Source organism: Nycticebus coucang, chromosome 19 (assembly GCF_027406575.1).
Source record: "Nycticebus coucang isolate mNycCou1 chromosome 19, mNycCou1.pri, whole genome shotgun sequence".
In the NCBI taxonomy this organism is placed as follows: Eukaryota; Metazoa; Chordata; class Mammalia; order Primates; family Lorisidae; genus Nycticebus; species Nycticebus coucang.
The window spans coordinates 50,498,804-50,519,216 of NC_069798.1; the positions used below are offsets into that span (position 1 = coordinate 50,498,804).

Below are 20,413 nucleotides of genomic sequence, written 5' to 3' on the forward strand. Positions count from 1 at the left end.
TATAGTAGGCCAAAGTTTTGATTGATGATTCTAAACTTGGTTCTCTGGGTAGGGTTGTAAGTTCAAAATAAGAGAACACCTCCTTTATTTATGTGATGTTCTGAAAACCTTTTCTTTTTAAAAAACATTTTGATGATCTATTTTTTAAATAAAAAATTCAGTTGTTTTAGAGCCATTTTGGGTTCATAGGAAAATGAAAAGGAACAGAGTTTTTGTTACTAAGCAATGGGCTCCCTGCCTGTTACGCATAGATGCCAATACTATGACCCCGGCTTTTGAGAAAAGAAAGCTTTATTGGGAGTCACCTGGCAACAAGAAAGAAGCAACATCAAATCCATCTCCTTGATCTGGGGCTGGGTCAAGCTTTTATAGCATTACTGACCAGTCTCACTTGTTGCCAATTCAGCTAGTCTGCCAGGCTGGTGGAGGTAACATTTAGGACGGTAGGGCTTTTCCCCATTGCACATGCCTGGGCTAGTCTGGTTTTGTATGGTTTTCTGTGGTTTGGACAAGTGTATAATGACATGTATCCACCATTATAGTATCATATGGACTATTTTCACTGCTCTAAAATCTGTGCCCCACATATTTATTCCTTACTCAACTCCTGAAAATTTAAAATGAGGTTAGTTAAGCTTGTTTTGGAGGAATTTTTTTTCTTCCATGAAAGAGCCTGCTTTATTGGGAACCAGTGTTCTGCACCGTAACCAGCAGACGAAGGCCACCCATGGGGCAGGTTGGATATCATATTTCAAAAGACAGAGAATGTTTGCTAATACCAGTCACCTGGAACATGGATTCCTCTGGGCAGCTTCTCCAACCTCATCCTTCTTGGGTCAGGAAAACTCTGATTTTCCTAATGGCAACTATGGTTCATGAGAGAGAAAGCCCCTCAGGGGTGCCTTCTTGTTTTTTTTATATGGAACTTTTTTTTTTAGATTTTTTTTTGAGTCTTCATTTGTTACTTTTGTTGTATGTTCTCTTCAGGCCATCAGATCAGACCAGCTTCTGTACAAAGTGCCTTAATGTCAGCACCTGAGAGGTCATCTTTAGCCATGATCAAGTCATCAACAGCCAGGGTCATCCTGCTTGTGTGAATCTGAAAGATGTGCTGCTTAGGCTTTTCATTGGCAGGGGAACTCCATCTTCCTGTCAATGTGACCTGGTCTTATAAGTGCTGGATCCAAAGTTTTTGTTGAGTTTGTGGCGGTAGTAACTTTCACATCTTCCCTGAATCAAATTCATCTAACTCATTCAGCAGTTCCAACGTGTATGCTGAATTTCTCTCTCACCACCAGAACTCGAGTCGTATCTTTTTGACCCAATGGTGTAACTTTTATCAATAAGCATGATGCAAGGAGCATATTCCTCAGTAACGTGAAACAATTCCCATACAAGTTCAGGTCCATCACCCAGGTACTTCTGAATGAGTTCAGAGCCAGTTATTCTCAAGAAAGGGTCCAAGGGCAGTGCCTGTGGCTCAAGTGAGTAGGGTGCCAGCCCCATATACTGAGGGTGGCGGGTTCAATCCCGGGCCCGGCCAAACTGCAACAAAAAATAGCTGGGTGTTGTGGCGGATGCCTGTAGTCTCAGCTACTTGGGAGGCTGAGGCGAGAGAATTGCTAAGTCCAAGAGCTGGAGGTTGCTCTTGGGCTTAGGCAAGAAGAAAGGGTCCAAGGTTTGGTTTGCTACTGCTTTGGTGAACGAGGCTTTACCTGTGGCAGGCGGACCATAGAGAATGACCCCATAGGGGGCTTTATACCCATCTCTTCATAATATTCAGGATGGGTGAGAGGAAGTTCCACAGTTTAATTTCCTGCATTTGGTTGTCCAGCCCCCCAATGTTGGTGTAGGTCTCATTGGGGGACCTTTCCACCTTTATCACTGACCAGGGAATCTTGTCCATCAGCGCCCCATCACAGCATGCACCTTGCAGTTGAGCAGAACCAAGCAGCTTGGTTACAGTAGATCCTTGTCTACAAATGAAAGAATGCTGACGTGGTGTTCTGAGCCCAGAGGTGTAGATACGTGGCATGATTGTCATCAGTGGTTTCTCCCAAGGTTCCTATGGACATTGGGGTCACCCTCAGATTGCCCACTTTGGACCTTCCTTCCTCTTGCTTTTCTTCTAAAGGTTTCATTTGTGCTTGATTACTAATTCTATGAGAAGATAGTCTTTAATTCTGACTTCAGCACTTCACTAGCATTGAGTGAGAGGTTCACCAGTGACAGTTTACTAGCGGCGTCTAATCCCTTAGTTTTTTTTTTTGTCTCCACTTTGGTTGATAGGGAGACATATTTTTCTTTTCCTTGTCATCTTTTACCACCTCCAGGACCATGGCCACCACGCTGACTCTGACCCATCGTGCCGCTGCCACTCAAGCTGCTACTGCCAGAAGTCTGGAGGAGTTATTTTTTGATGTGGCTTCTGCTGTTATTCAACTGGGATCACTAGTAATGCATTTTGAATGACATACTGTATATGTCCTGATCTCTTGAGCCCTCATAACTTTAATATTTTTGAGTTTTTAAGTTCTTTATATTTGATCAGATATACAATCCATTTTACACATACAGGACAAAATCTAGGAAAATTTTCAGTGGTTGGTTGTCTTGGTCCACTTTTGTTAGTATAATAAAATGCCATAAGGAACATAAGTTTATTTCTTATAGAGGCTGGGAAGTACAAGGTTCTGGCAGTTTTTTATCTGTCTGGTGAGGGCTGCTCTTTGGTTCCAAGATGGCACCTTCATGTTGCATTCTCTGGAGAGGAGGAACTGTCCTGTGGCAGAGGGACAGGAAGCAAAAGGGACCAACTCTCAAGCCATTTATTTATTTATTTATTGAGATTCAGAGTCTCTGTTGTCCTGGCTGAAGTGTAGTGGTGATGTCATAGCTCACTTTAATCTGGAATTCCTGGGTTTAGGTGATCCTTCTATCTCAGCCTGCCAAGTAGCTGGGACTCACAGGCATGTACTACCACACCTCATTTTTTATATTTTTAATTTTTTTTGTACAGACAGGGTCTTGCTGTGTTGCTCAGGCTGGTCTTAAATTTGGGCTGAAATGGTCCTATTGCTGTGGCCTCACAAAGTGCTGGGATTTATATGTGAGCCACCATGCCCTGCCTTATTAATCCACTTTGTAATGACATTATCATGCTCATGACCTAAACACCTGTCAACAGCCTGCACCTCCCAGTACTGTTCCACTGGGGATTAAAGTTTCCAACATGTGAATTTGAAGGAACACATTCAGACCATAGCACTGGTTTTGCATTATGTTGCTTCCTTGAGCCCAACTTGATGCTAAGTGAGTGTATCAACTTGGGTCTGGTCTAGAAACAAACCATCCAGTGGTTTCACACAAGAGGATTTTAGTATTAACAAAAGCGTTTTTTTGGCTGGGGCTGGGTTTGAACCCACCACCTCTGGTATATGGGGCCAGTGCCTCACTCCTTTGAGCCACAGGTGCTGCCCAATGCGTATCGGTACTCTAGGTGGTACCCTATGGGTGAGGAAGAGTACCCAAGGAAGGACAAACTTGGGAGAGGGGCCAAAGTTTGGGTACAGACCTTGCTGAAAAAGGGTCACTGTAGTCCACTGGATGGCAGAGAATGTTACTGGTTTGTCCAGCCAGAGCTGATCTTTAGTTACCAAGCAAGCAAGAAGCCCGCCTCCAAGATGCAGGGAAGCCCCACACTGGGGACTAAGTGTGTGAGTGTGTAGTGGGAGTAGGGGGAGGGACACTAGGGCTAGCAGGATGCTGGGAGTATGAGGTGTCTGGGGAGGGTCCCTAGGTGATCACCAGCCTGGGTGAAGTATGAAAAGTCACTGAACAGTACATTCTGGGGGCGTGGCTGGGGCAGAGTGTCTTCAGATGTCTTCACACCTACACTTCTTATCGATGAGGCACCTGCCAGAAAGTGTAAGAGAGCTCCTTTAGGGTGAATTTGGAGGTGAGGGACTGTAAGTTAATAACTAGTGCAGGAGTTGATGAGTTTTTGGAAAGGTTTTTGTGGGAGAGGGTATCGCTAAGTAAATAGAATGTGTCTCTTCTGTACACCTCTGCTATCCCTGTTTTGCAACATACTGCATAGCCTGTCTAAACCAGGAAAAGTGCGTATTTAGGTAAGGTAGCAAAAATGTTGGGCCACTTAGAGAATTGAGGAATCATGAAAAATCATGAGCCATTATTTTAAAAATGTAATGAATTTGATAATTTCATGAAATGAAGTCATTCATGAACTAGAAGTATTCTGGAGTTACATTAATGGTACTCTCAGTATATCAGTAGTATGAAGTATTCCTTCCATATTTTTCATTAAGGTAGCCATATAGTTATTATATGCACATTTCTGGAAATGGAAAATTCCCTGCAATTGTAAATGCTTTTATTTTTTTTAAGCATATTCTTGCTTCAGTTAAGCCATAACTTGCATTTCTGTGTCTTCTACATATTGCTCTTAATTTTGCCTTTAAAGACAATCTCCTACACATATTTCAGTCTTCTTAATAGATCAACAGAAGTAATATTCCATTCTAAATGTTTTATTATTAATTTTTTTGACACAATCCGACTCTGTCATCCTTCGGTGCAGTGCCGTGGTCTCATCATAGCACATAACAACCTCAGACTTTTGGGCTCAAAACATCCTCCTGCCTCAGCCTGCTGTGTAGTTAGGACTACAAGCACCTGCCACAATGCCCCGCTGGTTTTTCTATTTTTAGTAGAGACAGGGTCTTACTCTTGCTCAGGCTGGTCTCCCAATTTGTGAGCTCTCGCAGTCCACCCACCGTAGCCTCTCAGAGTGCTAGGATTACAGGAATGTGGCACTGTACCCAGCCAAGCTTAAATGTTTTTAGCTTTCTAAAGTATATGAGACAAGGTTTTCTTTATTATTGTTTCACTGCATGCTTTGCAGCTTTCAGTGTTTTTGGTTTTGTTTTATGTGGCACCAGATGTCTGAGACACATACAGCAGAATGAGGGGACTCTGCATTTGATTCTTTAATAATTTATTACAGTGCTTTATTCAACCAACATTTATTTGATGGCTGGCACTTTGCTAGATGTGTGTGTGGGTCAAAGGCAGTGTAGTGGGGGGGGGAGTGGGAGATGATGGTGAATAAGGCATGACTCTATCATGAGGAACTCTGTGGTGGAAATAGATAAATGGGGAAGTGTATTCTACAACCAGGTGAGTACTTCCCCCGAGAAATGAAGATGGAACAGCTGACACAGAAGTGCAGAAGGTGAATCAGCCCAGTAGTCTCAGAAAAGTCTGGAAAGATTTCACTCAGGTGAGGATACTTGATACTGAACAAGGAAAAGAAGTTGGGTTTTTCCATCAAAGAAATGGGGTAGAAAGATGCATATTCCAGCCAGGGGGTATATGCATAAAGACCTGTGTGGTAAAAGGTCTTATACTTGCTGCAAAATTGATTGAATCAGAAGAAATCTGGGCTTTCGGATAAGGTAGATTTATGATTCTACCATTTATTAGGTCTTTATTGTAGACAAATCACCTTCTTTAAGCCTTTTTTGTTTTCCCTCTCTTTTTTGATATCTACCTTGCAGTTTTGTTTTGAGGATTAAATGAGCAAAGGTGTGACTGGCACACATGGTCTCAGCAAATGCTAACTGCTGGAGTGGCAAAACATTTAGCTGGGGCAGACACTCGGAATAAGACAGAAGGCTCCTTTTGCCTTAGAATTCTGTTGCCTTTTAGGCAGCAGAATGCCTCTCCATTCTATTCTCTACAGCAAGAACAAGCCTTTACAAACATGTCAGATGATGTTGCATCTAAAATTACCAGTGCCTTCGTATCTGTAAAATGTGAAGTTCCTGCCTTAGCCTAGGAAGCTCTGTGGTGTGACAACGCCTCCCAGTCCTTTCATCCCCCAAAGTAGATTATTTCGTAATACTCTACTTATTCTGATTCAGCCCCATTGGTCTTACAGTTCTTAAATACAACAAAATGTGCTTTACCTCCAGACCTTTGCACTGCTTTTTCCATCTGGAACGTCTTTTCTCCACGATTTACTTCCTTCAAGTGTCAGCTCAAGTATCGTTTTACCAGAGGCCTACCCTGGCCACCACCATTCTCCAGGCCGTTACTCTTTCACCTTTTGATATCGAAGGTAGAGACTTTGTTTCATTCACCCAATTAGAATATTGCCCAGCAGTAATATAAAGTGCTCCAGAAATGTTGGTTCTCTGAATGAGGCTGAGAAATTGGCTTGGGGAACCGTCTGAGTCACTTGATATACTCAGCTAAGAATTTTGCATTTGCTTCTGTAGGCAAAAGGAAGGTGATCAGCATTTTTAATCCAGCCTAAAATGAATGTTAAGTTTTTGGTAGTCCTTATAGTGATTTGTGCTTAAAGTAAGAGAACTTGTTTTTTTTTAGATACTAAAACCAACCATTTTCCTTCTTTCCAGCAGCTAGTCTTTAAAAACCCAATACCATGCCTCTAAAGTAATATACTGTTAATGTTTTTTTTAGATAGTAGTGAAAGAGAGAATGCAGGCATAATGTTTTTGTTCTGAGGTAGAGCTGGCTACTCTTAGTGAGGTTCCTATGATGTTTTATTGTAAAGTTCCCAGGATATAGATTTGAGTATTTGTGTAATGATGTTAAGAGAGACATTGATTTGTTTTAGGTTGCAGTAGTAAATAATTTATTGAACCATTTACCTGCCTTAAAATATATATATTTTATATATATATGTAAACTAAGACATCAGAAATGAACATGAAGAAGTCTCTTTTGGAGAGAAGCACTGTTACCAGTGAGGCATATGTGTGACTTGACTCACCTGAGGCCTGAACAAACATTATGGTACCCCTGAAAAAAGTTAAAATTTAGTGCTTTTCACATCACTTCTGTATTCAGCAGATTTTTTTTTTTAAAGAGAGACCTAAAGGAAACAACCGAAATTATTCAGAAACATTTACTTATTTCAAGTTGAAGCAGAATCAATATTCTATTTAAAATGATCAGGAAATATCAATCCTACTAATAAAGTGTTTAAAAAGATGTTGGAAGAAAAACCGAGCAACATGTAGCAAATATTCCTAAAATTTCTTTAGCTTTTGTTCTGTGTATATGTTTTTGTGTATTTTTGCATGTGTGTGCATAGTGTTAGGAGTCAGATTTCTTAGGAGGGTTTAAAATTTAAATGTCATCTTTGTTCTTTTTCTTATTAGCTGTGGTAGATTGGGCAAATTAAAGCTCTGAGCTTCAGTTTTTTAAGTGGAGTTCATGGTATCTCTCACAATTGTGAAGATAAAATGAAGTGGTGCTCACCACAGTTCCTGGCATATGTGACTTGTTTGTGCAGTGCTGCCAAGGTTACCGCACAGTGGCAAGTGCATGAACTTAATTGTCAGACCTGTAGTAAGTCTGTGTTAGTTATTACTGGCAAGTAGAACTATGCCAGAAAAGTGGTGTCAGAATTTCAGCTGATTAGGACTATTGTTATAAGCTGCCTTGTAGAAACAGACATAGTTCTGTTTGTAAGAATTCTTAGGATTATTTTTTCTTTTTTTTTTTGTAGAGACAGAGTTTCACTTTATGGCCCTTGGTAGAGTGCCGTGGCCTCACACAGCTCACAGCAACCTCCAACTCCTGGGCTTAAGCGATTCTCTTGCCTCAGCCTCCCGAGTAGCTGGGACTACAGGCGCCCGCCACAACGCCCGGCTATTTTTTTGTTGCAGTTCCACCGGGGCCGGGTTTGAACCCGCCACCCTGGGTATATGGGGCCGGCGCCTTACTGACTGAGCCACAGGCGCCGCCCTATTTTTTCTTTTCATTTCTTTCTTTTCTTTTTTTTTTTTAGAAACTTTTATTATTATTTTTTAGTATTAAATCATAGCTGTGTACATTAATGCGATCATGGGGTGCCATACACTGGTTTTATAGACCATTTGACATATTTTCATCACACTGGTTAACATAGCCTTCCTGGCATTTTCTTAGTTATTGTGTTAAGACATTTATATTCTACATTTACTAAGTTTCACATGTACCCTCGTTAAGATGCACCATAGTTGTGATCCCACCAATCACCCTCCCTCAGCTCATCCTCCCCCTCTCCTGCCTTGCCTCTCCCCCTTCCCCACATTCTTAGGTTATAACTGGGTATAGCTTTCATATGAAAGCCATAAATTAGTTTCTTAGTAGGGCTGAGTACATTGGATACTTTTTTTTTTTTTTTTTTTGCAGAGACAGAGTCCCACTTTATGGCCCTCTGTTAGAGCGCTGTGGCCTCACACAGCCCACAGCAAACTCCAAGTCCTGGGCCTAAGCGATTCTCTTTTCTCAGCCTCCCGAGCAGCTGGGACCACAGGCGCCCGCCACAACGCCCGGCCATTCTTTTTTTTTTATTGTTGGGGATTCATTGAGGGTACAATACTGATTGCAATTGTTAGGTAAAGTCCCTCTTGCAATCATGTCTTGCCCCCATAAAGTGTGACACACACCAAGGCCCCACCCCCCTCCCTTCGTCCCTCTTTCTGCTTCCCCCCTCCATAACCTTAATTGTCATTAATTGTCCTCATATCAAAATTGAGTACATAGGATTCATGCTTCTCCATTCTTGTCATGCTTTACTAAGAATAATGTCTTCCACGTCCATCCAGGTTAATACGAAGGATGTAAAGTCTCCATTTTTTTTAATGGCTGAATAGTATTCCATGGTATACATATACCACAGCTTGTTAATCCATTCCTGGGTTAGTGGGCATTTAGGCTGTTTCCACATTTTGGCGATTGTAAATTGAGCTGCAATAAACAGTCTAGTACAAGTGTCCTTATGATAAAAGGATTTTTTTCCTTCTGGGTAGATGCCCCGTAATGGGATTGCAGGATCAAATGGGAGGTCTAGCTTGAGTGCTTTGAGGTTTCTCCATACTTCCTTCCAGAAAGGTTGTACTAGTTTGCAGTCCCACCAGCAGTGTAAAAGTGTTCCCTTCTCTCCACATCCACGCCAGCATCTGCAGTTTTGAGATTTTGTGATGTGGGCCATTCTCACTGGGGTTAGATGATATCTCAGGGTTGTTTTGATTTGCATTTCTCTAATATATAGAGATAATGAACATTTTTTCATGTGTTTGTTAGCCATTCGACTGTCGTCTTTAGAGAAAGTTCTATTCATGTCTCTTGCCCATTGATATATGGGATTGTTGGCTTTTTTCATGTGGATTAATTTGAGTTCTCTATAGATCGTAGTTATCAAGCTTTTGTCTGATTGAAAATATGCAAATATCCTTTCCCATTGTGTAGGTTGTCTCTTTGCTTTGGTTATTGTCTCCTTAGCTGTACAGAAGCTTTTCAGTTTAATGAAGTCCCATTTGTTTATTTTTGTTGTTGTTGCAATTGCCATGGCAGTCTTCTTCATGAAATCTTTCCCCAGGCCAATATCTTCCAGTGTTTTTCCTATGCTTTTTTTGAGGATTTTTATTGTTTCATGCCTTAAATTTAAGTCCTTTATCCATGTTGAATCAATTTTTGTGAGTGGGGAAAGGTGTGGGTCCAGTTTCAGTCTTTTACATGTAGACATCCAGTTCTCCCAACACCATTTATTGAATAGGCAGTCTTTCCCCCAAGGTATGTTCTTGTTTGGTTTATCGAAGATTAGGTGGTTGTAAGATGTTAGTTTCATTTCTTGGTTTTCAATTCGATTCCAAGTGTCTATGTCTCTGTTTTTGTGCCAGTACCATGCTGTCTTGAGCACTATGGCTTTGTAGTACAGACTAAAATCTGGTATGCTGATGCCCCCAGCTTTATTTTTATTAGTAAGAACTGCCTTAGCTATACGGGGTTTTTTCCGGTTCCATACAAAAGGCAGAATCATTTTTTCCAAATCTTGAAAGTACGATGTTGGTATTTTGATAGGAATGGCATTGAATAAGTAGATTGCTTTGGGAAGTATAGACATTTTAAGAATGTTGATTCTTCCCGTCCATGAGCATGGTATGTTCTTCCATTTGTTAATATCCTCTGCTATTTCCTTTCTGAGGATTTCATAGTTTTCTTTATAGAGGTTCTTCACCTCCTTCGTTAGGTATATTCCTAGGTATTTCATTTTCTTTGAAACTATGGTGAAGGGAGTTGTGTCCTTAATTAGCTTCTCATCTTGACTGTTATTGGTGTATACAAAGGCTACTGACTTGTGGACATTGATTTTATATCCTGAAACATTACTGTATTTTTTGATGACTTCGAGGAGTGTTGTGGTTGAGTCTTTGGGGTTCTCTAAGTATAAGATCGTGTCGTCAGCAAAGAGGGAGAGTTTGACCTCCTCTGCTCCCATTTGGATTCCCTTTATTTCCTTGTCTTGCCTAATTGTATTGGCTAGAACTTCCAGCACTACGTTGAATAGTAAAGGTGACAGAGGACAACCTTGTCTGGTTCCAGTTCTAAGAGAAAAAGCTTTCAGTTTTACTCCATTCAGTAAAATTTTGGCTGTGGGTTTGTCATAGATAGCTTCAATCAGTTTTAGAAATGTGCCACCTATGCCTATACTCTTCAGTGTTCTAATTAGAAAAGGATGCTGGATTTTATCAAATGCTTTTTCTGCATCTATTGAGAGGATCATGTGATCTTTATTTTTGCCTCTGTTAATATGGTGGATAATGTTAATGGAGTTGCGTATGTTAAACTAGCCCTGCATCCCTGGGATGAAGCCTACTTGATCATGATGAATGACTTTTTTGATGATAAGCTGTAATCTATTGGCTAGGATTTTGTTTAGAATTTTTGCATCTGTATTCATGAGTGAGATTGGTCTGAAATTCTCCCTTTTGTTTGGGTCTTTTCCTGGTTTGGTTATCAGGGTGATGTTTGCTTCATAGAATCTTCAAAGGAAGATTCCTTCTTCCTCAATTTTTTGGAATAATTTCTGCAGTACAGAAATAAGCTCTTCCTTGAAGGTTTGATAGAATTCTGGTGTGAAGCCATCTGGACCAGCGCATTTTTTGGTTGGAAGATTTTTTGTTGTTTCTTTAATCTCAGTGCTTGATTTTGGTCTTTTCAGGGGCTCTATTTCTTCCTGGCTAAGTCTAGGGAGAGGGTGTGATTCCAAATATTGATCCATTTCCTTCACATTGTCAAATTTCTGGGCATAGAGTTTCTGGTAGTATTCAGAGATGATCTCTTGTATCTCTGTGGGATCAGTTGTTATTTCCCCTTTATCATTTCTGATTGAGGTTACTAGAGATTTTACTTTTCTATTTCTCGTTAGTCTGGCCAATGGTTTATCTATTTATTAACTGTTTCAAAAAACCAACTCTTTGTTTCATTAATTTTCTGAATGATTCTTTTGTTTTCAATTTCATTGATCTCTGATTTGATTTTGGAGATTTCTTTTCTTCTACTGACATTAGACTTAGATTGTTCTTCTTTTTCCAACTCCATAAGATGGCGTGTGAGTTTGTTGATGCACTCTCTGTTTTTCGAATGTAGACATCTAAAGCGATAAATTTTCCTCTCAAAACTGCTTTTGCAGTATCCCACAGGTTTTGGTAGCTTGTGTCTTCATTGTTGTTATGCTCAAGGAAGTTAATGATTTCCTGTTTTATTTCTTCCTGCACCCATCTGTTATTCAACAGAAGATTGTTTAATTTCCATGTCTTTGTGTGGGGTTGAACGTTTTTGTTAGAGTTGAGTTCCACCCTTACTGCCTTATGATCTGAGAAGATACAAGGTAAAATTTCAATTCTTTTGATTCTGTTGATATTTGTTTTGTGTCCCAGGATATGATCAGTTTTGGAGAATGTTCCTTGGGGTGATGAGAAGTATGTGTTTGTTTGGGATTTAGTGTTCTATATGCATCTATCAAGCACAGTTGTTCTAGGGTCTCATTGAAATATCTTACATCTTTGTTTAATGGATCTGTCCAGCTCTGTAATAGGAGTGTTAAAGTTCCCTGTTATTATGGTATTATCAGATATCATATTGCTCAGACTGAGTAAGGTCTGTTTCAAGAATCTGGGAGCATTTAAATTGGGTGCATAAATATTTAGAATTGAAATGTCTTCTTGTATTTTTCCCTTGACCAATATAAAGTGACCATCTTTGTCTTTTTTGACTTTAGTTGCTATAAATCTACATGTATATGAAAATAAGATCGCAACTCCTCTTTTCTTCTGAATTCCATTTGCCTGAAAAATTGTCTTCCAACCCTTGACTGGGAGCTTTAATTTGTCTTTTGAAGCCAGGTGTGTTTCTTGCAGACAGCAAATGGATGGCTTGTGTTTTTTAATCCAGTCAGTCAATCTATGTCTCTCAGTGAGGAATTCAAGCCATTAACATTTATTGAAATAATTGATAAGTGTGGTAGTGTTCTATTCATCTTATTTTGTGAGAGTCCATTGCTTAGTTTTATCTTTTTTTTTTTTTTTTTGCAGTTTTTTTTTTTTTTGGCCAGGGCTGGGTTTGAACCCACCACCTCTGGTATATGGGGCCGGCGCCCTACTCCTTTGAGCCACAGGCGCCACCCTTAGTTTTATCTTTTGCATCAGTGTGGACGTTAGATTCTGTCCTTTAATTTCTGAGTTTTTACTTTGCTGCTGATCCATTGTAATGGTCAGTGTGTAGAACATTTTGAAGTATTTCCTGTAGAGCTGGTCTTGTTGTGGCAAATTTCCTCAATGTTTGTATATTCGTAAATGATTTGATTTCTCCTTCAATTTTAAAGCTTAGCTTAGCAGGGTACAAAATTCTGGGCTGGAAATTGTTCTGTTTAAGTAGATTAAAGGTAGATGACCATTGTCTTCTTGCTTGGAAAGTTTCATTAGAGAAGTCTGCGGTCACTCTGATGGATTTGCCCCTGTAGGTCAACTGGCGCTTACTTCTGGCAGCTTGCAGAATCTTTTCTTTTGTCTTGACTTTGGACAGGTTCATCACAATGTGTCTTGGAGAAGCTTGGTTAGAGTTGAGGCGATCTGGGGTCCGATAGCCCTCTGAAAGCAGTGTGTCAGAATCTTTGGTGATATTTGGGAAATTTTCTTTTATAATATTCTCTAGTATGGCTTCCATTCCTCTGGGGCATTCTTCTTCCCCTTCTGGGATTCCTATAACTCGTATGTTGGAATGCTTCATAATCCCATAATTCTGACAGTGAATTCTTCTGCTTTCTCTCTCTTCTTTTCTGCCTCTTTTCCTATCTGAGTTATCTCAAGAACTTTGTCTTCTACCTCTGAAATTCTTTCTTCTGCGTGGTCTAACCTGTTGCTGATACTTTCCATTGCATCTTTAAGTTCCCCAATTGACTGCTTCAGTTCCTTCAGCTCTGCTATATCCTTTCTGTATTCTTCATATTGTTCATCTCTTATTTGATTCTGTTTTTGGATTTCCTTTTGGTTATTTTCCACTTTATTAGCAGTTTCCTTCATTGTTTCCATCATTTCCTTCATTGTTTTCATCCTGTGTATTCTAAATTCCCTGTCATTCATAACATTTCTTTATTGGTGGAATCCTCTGCAGTAGCTACCTCATGGTCCCTTGGCGGGGTTGTTCTGGACTGGTTCTTCATGTTACCTGGAGTTTTCTGCTGATTCTTCCTCATGAGTGATTTCTTTTATCTGTTTCCTTGTTCTAATTTTCCTTTCACTTCCTCTTGGTCTTTAAGTTCCTGTGCCTGTGGACTAAGGTTTTGATGAGTCCTTTTGGTATAAGACCAGAAGGATGAGAAGGTTGAAAAGCAAGAAGGGATGAAAGAAAGAAGGAAAGAACAAAAAGAAAATAGAGAAAGGAGAGGGAGTGGGTAAAAGGAATATTGACAAAAAGAAGAGAGGCACAGAAAGAGGGAGACAGAGCAATATAGGTGTACAGTAGGGTACTTTGACACAACCTTAAAATACCCCAACCTCTGGGGGTGCCTGGTTGGGTGGTTCCCTTGAGGTCAGCAACTCTTTGCTAACCTGATCAGACACAGTACCCTACCTCCATGAAGTAGAGAGACAAGACAAAAATGCTGTAAATCAAACCAAAACAAGCAAACAGAAAAGTTTACAGGATAAAATTGGGTGAAAAACCAAATAATAGGGGTAGAAACACTAGCAAAAATGAAGTTCTAGTTATTGGAAAGGCAGCAATGGGAAATTGTGTTTATACTAGAAAACTGGAGAAAGAAAAGAAAAATTCTGTATGGAAAAGGTTGAAATTAAAAAACAAAACAACAACAGCAACATCAAAATAAACAAAAAACAAAAAACAACCAAAAACAAAGCAGTATATATATCTTGTTGAATATTGTCTGGGCAACGGGTGGTCTTCTGGGGTATGAGATGTTAACTACAATGCTGATACGACTGGAGGCCTCCGCTGATTTCTCAAACTCCACAGGGTATACACCCTAAGTCTTTCTTCAGCCCTCTTAAAAGGCACTTTAAGCTTCTAAACTTGCTAAGCAGAAGCTTTCCCAGGAAAGTGTTTGTTGCTGGAATCACTGCTGAAGTGGCTATCCACTTATCCAGTGTGCCAAAACCAGTCTCACTCTGCCCCTGAGGGTTAGGGCTGTAAGGTGGCTCAGACCCTACCTTTAGGCTGCTCAGTCAACCCCTTGGTTGGACCTTGTTGGGGCAGTTTTCTCACAATGGCTCCCTGCAGGCCCCAGCCAAACACTATTAGCTCCGTCTGTCTGGCTCTGCAGCTCAGTCTGGAGTCCCAGACAATGCCCAAAGTTCTCTGCACTCCCGCTCAAGCTCTCCCCAAGGCAGTTCAACTGAGTGTCAAGTCCAAAAACACCAAAACAGGTCGCAGGTAAGGCCTTTCCGGTTTGCAGTCTCACTGCTACTGCACTTACAGCTGTCGGCGGGATTAGACTGATCGAACACACGCGATTACTTGCCAATTTTCCACTGTTTTTGTCCTCCTCTTGGGGTCCAGAAGTCTCCTGCTGACTCCCTGTATCCTCAAAGGGATGATTATAGGCAGATACTGCCAGCCAGAGATGCCTGGAGTCTTATTTCCCCAGACTCACGGTGCCCAGATGCAAGGAAGCTGTTAGTTGGCCACCATCTTGCTTTCCCAAAAGCTACCTCTTTTTTAAGAAATAATTTTTTGTGCCAGAGCTTTGTAAATTTTTTTTCTTTTTTTTTTTTGAGACTGAGTCTCACTATGTCACTCCCAATACAGTGCTGTGGTGTCACAGCTCACAGCAACTTCAAACTCTTGGGCTTAAATGATTCTCTTGCCTCAGCCTCCCAAGTAGCTGGGACTACAGCCGCCCTCCATAATGCTTGGCTATTTTTGGGTTGTAGTTGTGGTTGTTCTTTCTCAGGCCCGAGCTGGGTTTGAATCTGCCAGCTCCGGTGTATGTGGCTGGTGCCCTAGCTGATGAGCTATAGGTGCCAAGCCAGCGTTTTGTAAATTGACCAAAAAAAGAAAAAATCAACATTTATAGACTGTGTTCATTCATACTAAGAAGGCAAAGGGGTTGAGAATCTGTGGCGTCATGATGACTGATAGTCATACTCTTAGGGTTTTTCTAGCAATTATGCACTGACATTTTCAAAACAAGTTCCTCCAAACTTGTATAGTGCCTCAGACACACTGTATTCACTACCCATGGCCTCACATTACATACTTGAGACATTAGTATGACCATTGGGCAACACCATGGGTATTGGAATGGTACAGAGGTTTTTCTGAAGTATGTTTATTGTTCCCCCTGGTCAGCTGCTATGAAAATGAAAATTTTCTGTTTATTTCTTGAGGGTAAAGATCACAGTTTACACTTTCTGGTACTCTTCTCAGCCCTTCAGTGCTACCTGTATAGATGAAGCATTTGATGTATATCAGTTGATCAGTTGCTGTAATGACTTTGGAGTATGGGTGTTCATAGACTGATCTCTGTATGTGGTGACTTCATTCTTAGGACCATACATAGTGTTGACTTGGTGATTACATTCTTAAGACTGAGATTTTGCTTTTGTATATTACAAAATTGCAGTCTGTGGTGTGCTAGTGTAGGAGATAATCTTGAAGAGACTATTGGCAGGTGTGTGGAGCCACAATAACCTAAATTCCAGTGGATTGATCATTTGTCAGAAAGATTTCCTTAAAATTGTAAGTTTTAACTAGAAGGCCGTTAAAGTACAGATCTTAACCCATCTCTCTCGTGTGGACCGAAAGCAGGTATGGTAGATGAAGATTTGAAGGAAGGGTGGTGTGGAAGCATTGCCAGGAGTGCGAGAAATGTAGTTATTGGTATATATTTCCCTCTAAAGGGGGGAGACAACAGCTAATTCTTAACTGCTAATCCTTTCAATTTCGGGGAGTTAAACTTATTCTAAAACACTGTCTCCTGTATCTTTGAATTTTTATCAAAACCTTCTGTAGTGGGTTATTGAAAAGGAGTAAGTAAGCCACAGGAATTTATGTTCTTTGCATAAGAAGATAGCCTGTTGCCAATAAACTGAGGTAGAACTCTTCCTTAGGCAATTTTACTAATCTCCAGATAAGGGCTGTATAAATGGCTCCCTCTGACATCACACACTCCTTCTTCTCCACTCCTGTTTAAGTTTTTTCTTGTAGCAGTTATTCTTTTTTAACATAGTTAAGTTACCACTTTATTTGTTCTGACTCTTCTACTAGAATGTACACTGCACATACGCAGGAAAATTTAATCTGTTTGGTCTGCCAGTGAAACCCAATACCTGGAACAGTGGCCATCCAGTCAATATTTGTTTTGAGTGAATGCATGTGAGCAATGGTAGAAGTTTTCTGGAGTTGGACTCAGCTGATTTTGTTGTCCATATGGTCACTCAGCAACCTTCCTGAAGTTTTGCTTCTCTTCTAATATCCTGTTAGATTGGCATTATAAATTACATATGAATTACTTTATTTGGGAGGAACAAATAACTGGAATGTTAAATATCCTCGTTATTATGTCCAGTGGGATCTTGGAAACAATGAAAGTGTTGAGGCTGGACGCCTGTAGCTCAGTGATTAGAGTGCTGGCCACATGCACTGGGGCTGCCAGGTTCAAACTTGGCCTGGGCCTGCTAAAACAAAAATAGCCAGGTGTTGTGGCAGGCGCCTATAGTCCTACCTACTAGGGAGGCTAAGGCAAGAGAATTGCTTGAGCCCAAGCATTTGAGGTTGCTTTGACCTATGATACCATGACACTTTACTGAGGGTGACAAAGTGAGACTCTGTCTCAGTAAAAAAATAAATAAATAAAAAGGAGAGTATTGGGAAGTTAGCAGCTAGATGTTATTTCTCAGAATAACTATATTGCCAACTGACGTAGTAGAGTTAGACATACTTAAGGGTCATTTAATCTAGCCTTGATTTTATACACATGAGAAAACTGACTTAGCAAGTTTAGAAACAAGCCCAAGATTATATTGCTAGATAAAGTAGAGCTGAGTGAATAGAATCTTATTGTTTTTTAGGACTTCCCTTCCCAGCATTTTCTGACATCTCTACTAGATGCCATACTTACCCAATGCCTGGAGGGACAGGGATCTCCTAAGAATAAGGGTGTCTGTGGAGTGAGCAATGGTGGGTGGGTGGGAGCAGCAGGAATATGCATTGAGCCTTTTTTAATTAAAGATCTGGAATTTAAATATATGTCTTGATTTTGAGGTGATAAAATATTTAAAATACTTATTGAAGTTTTATCTGTGGGGCCAGGAAGGTGATAGCCCCATCTTGCTGTCACATTTTTTTTTTTTTTGCTGTTTAATTTTCATTGTGTATTTGTTAGCCAGAATGAATCATCATATTGTAAAATCTTTGAGACAAGAGTTCATGATTTGGTATATTGGAGTATACTATGATATATTCTCATATATCTCTAATACCCACTAGTCATCAGAAAGTTGAGCAATAGATAAAGAACATTTGCATAATGAGAGCATTGATCAATCCTTTTACTGGCGGATGTAAAAGGGAGTCATAGGAAAGAATTGCCCAATGACAACTGTGTCATTGTCCTTTTCCACCTGAAAGATTATAGAAGATATGTAACAGAGATAGGGAAAATTTTTATCGGACCTTAGTAGCACTGCTTTCTCTTCTCTACCAGCATTGCATATGGAAGGATTTTCTTGGCTCAGTTTTTCTAAGGAGAATAATATTCTCCTATGATTGGATGTGTTCCAGGAAAATAAAGTCAAGTTACATAAGGAAGAGTTATGACTTCATATATACCCAGTTTTCCCCTTCAATAGATGTTAAAATCAGCAGCTCTTTGTACTTGCTGAATTTATTATTAGCATACCTGACCCATGTACTATAGATAAACATGTCAAAGAATAAAACTTTCAGTATACTTTAGTAGGAAATAAGGGCTAGAAAGGTTATAAATATGTTTGAGTTTGTTGTAAAAAATGGACCTCCCAAATGTATAATGGTGCAATACAGCAGAACTTTATTGCTTGTATATACAAGAGTATGAGATGGATAGTCTTCCTTGGCAGATGGGTTTTCTTTACACAGTGTCTTGGAAACTCAGGTTTTTTCCATCTGGTGGCTCTGCCCTCCCTCCCCTCTAGGGCATCACTGCATCCAGTTGGTAAAAATGTAATAGTGGGCGGTTGCTCTCTTAAAAATGGCACCCTACCTTTCCGCTCATATTTTGTTGACTAAAACTCAGTCACATAGCAATACCTAACTGTAAGGGACTGTGGGAAATACAGACCAGCAGAGTGCCAGGAAAATTATGTCTTAGAAACTCCCTTCCTTCTTCGTTCGTTCATTCTTTCCTTCCTTCTCTACCTCCCTCCCTTCCTTCCTCTTCTTGCTCTTTCTTCCATTTTATTTTAAGATAATTATTTAGATCTTTTAAGAGTTGCAAAGATGTTACCTGAATACCTTTCTTTCAGCTTCTCCTTATGTTAACATCCACATAACCATAAAACACTTTTCAAAACCTGGCCCAATACTATAAAACTATAGACCTTTCTAAGATTTTACTTGTTTCCCCTATAATGTCATTTTTCTGTTCCAGGATATAATTCATTTAGTTGTTATGTTTCCTTAGTCTCCTATCAATCTATAACAGCTCCTGTCTTAGTCTATTTTTTTGTGACCTTGTCACTTTTGAAGAGTCAGTAATTTTGTAAAATGTCACTCAATTTGGGTTTTTTTGATGCTTTCTCATGACTGGACTTGTTATGCATAATAAGGAAAGCTTCCATAGACTGGAAGTGATCCAGTCTACCCAGCGCACCAGGTCAGGGGTGAGTGATAGTGGTGTGTATTATGGGTGATGTTAACCTGGATCACTTGGCCAAGGTGGGGTCTCACAGGATTCTCCACTATAAAATCACTATTTTTCCCTTTACAATTATCAAATATTTTTGAGATATACTTTAAGAATATGCAAATATTCTGTTTTCAGTTTATCCTATCAACCAATGATTTTAGCACCTATGAAGGGATTTTGCCTGTGTCAATTATTCTAATAATAATTTTCTATTTCCCTCATTAAAAAATACATTTTTTGGTAGGTATCTGATTGGTACATAGATATTAAGGATTCTTATCTTCCTATCTAGTCTCCCAATTTTGGAAGTTAAAGTGAGCCTAGTTTAAATGATATTAAATAGGAAGACTGGAAGATGAAGGGGTTAAAGGACAAGGGATATACTGGCACAACTTTGTGTACTTAGATCAGGTCTAGATATGAAGTTCTGTGAATGGCAGTAAGAAAACCAGATTTGAGGTAGAATTCTGATACTAGCTGCATATAAAGAGGTCTTTTCACTCTAATTTTCTAATTTGTAAAATAAGGACATTTCTACAAATTGTTCAAAGTAATGGATAAGGACGTATTACTTTGAATTACTAGGTCAGGTAGTATCTGTTTTATCAATTCAAATTGTCTACCACATTAAAACATAGGTATTATTAAATTAGCAAGTCTACTTGTGCTTATTGGAAAGGAACAAGACTAATGTTTAGGCAGTGCCTGTGACTCAAAGGAGTAGGGTGCCAGCCCCATATGCCGGAGGTGGTGGGTTCAAACCCAACCCCGGCCAAAAATTGCAAAAAAAAAAAAAAAAAAGACTAATGTTTATTGGGCATTTACTCTGTACAGGAGTGTGCAGTGAGCTTTATATTAAATAATTTAATCCTCTCACCTTTATGAGGGTACTATTATTAGCTTCACTGTCTATATGAAGAACTTGAGGCATAGGGAAGTTAATGACTTGCCCCAGATTGCAGTTAATAGGGGTAGAGTTAGGAATTGAACTCAGTGGTCTGAGGCTCCAGAATTTGAACCCTTCACTGTAAACCTGTGCCCTGGTTGTAGCCATTTGCAAGGCTAATAATCATCTGTTATACACTGGCTGGCCACATGATTTCTGTTCTATTGATTAGTGCCTGTGCCCTATAGATTGTTAAATATTTTAGATATAAGCCTAGCTGCTGGTTAATAATTATGTGTTTC

The 20,413-nt window shown here is 39.8% G+C and overlaps 1 pseudogene; it reads right to left on the reverse strand.

Moving 5' to 3' along the window:
• Window positions 1-873: 873 nt before the first annotated feature.
• On the reverse strand, window positions 874-2,364 carry LOC128571715 (26S proteasome regulatory subunit 4-like; annotated as a pseudogene).
• Window positions 2,365-20,413: the final 18,049 nt, after the last annotated feature.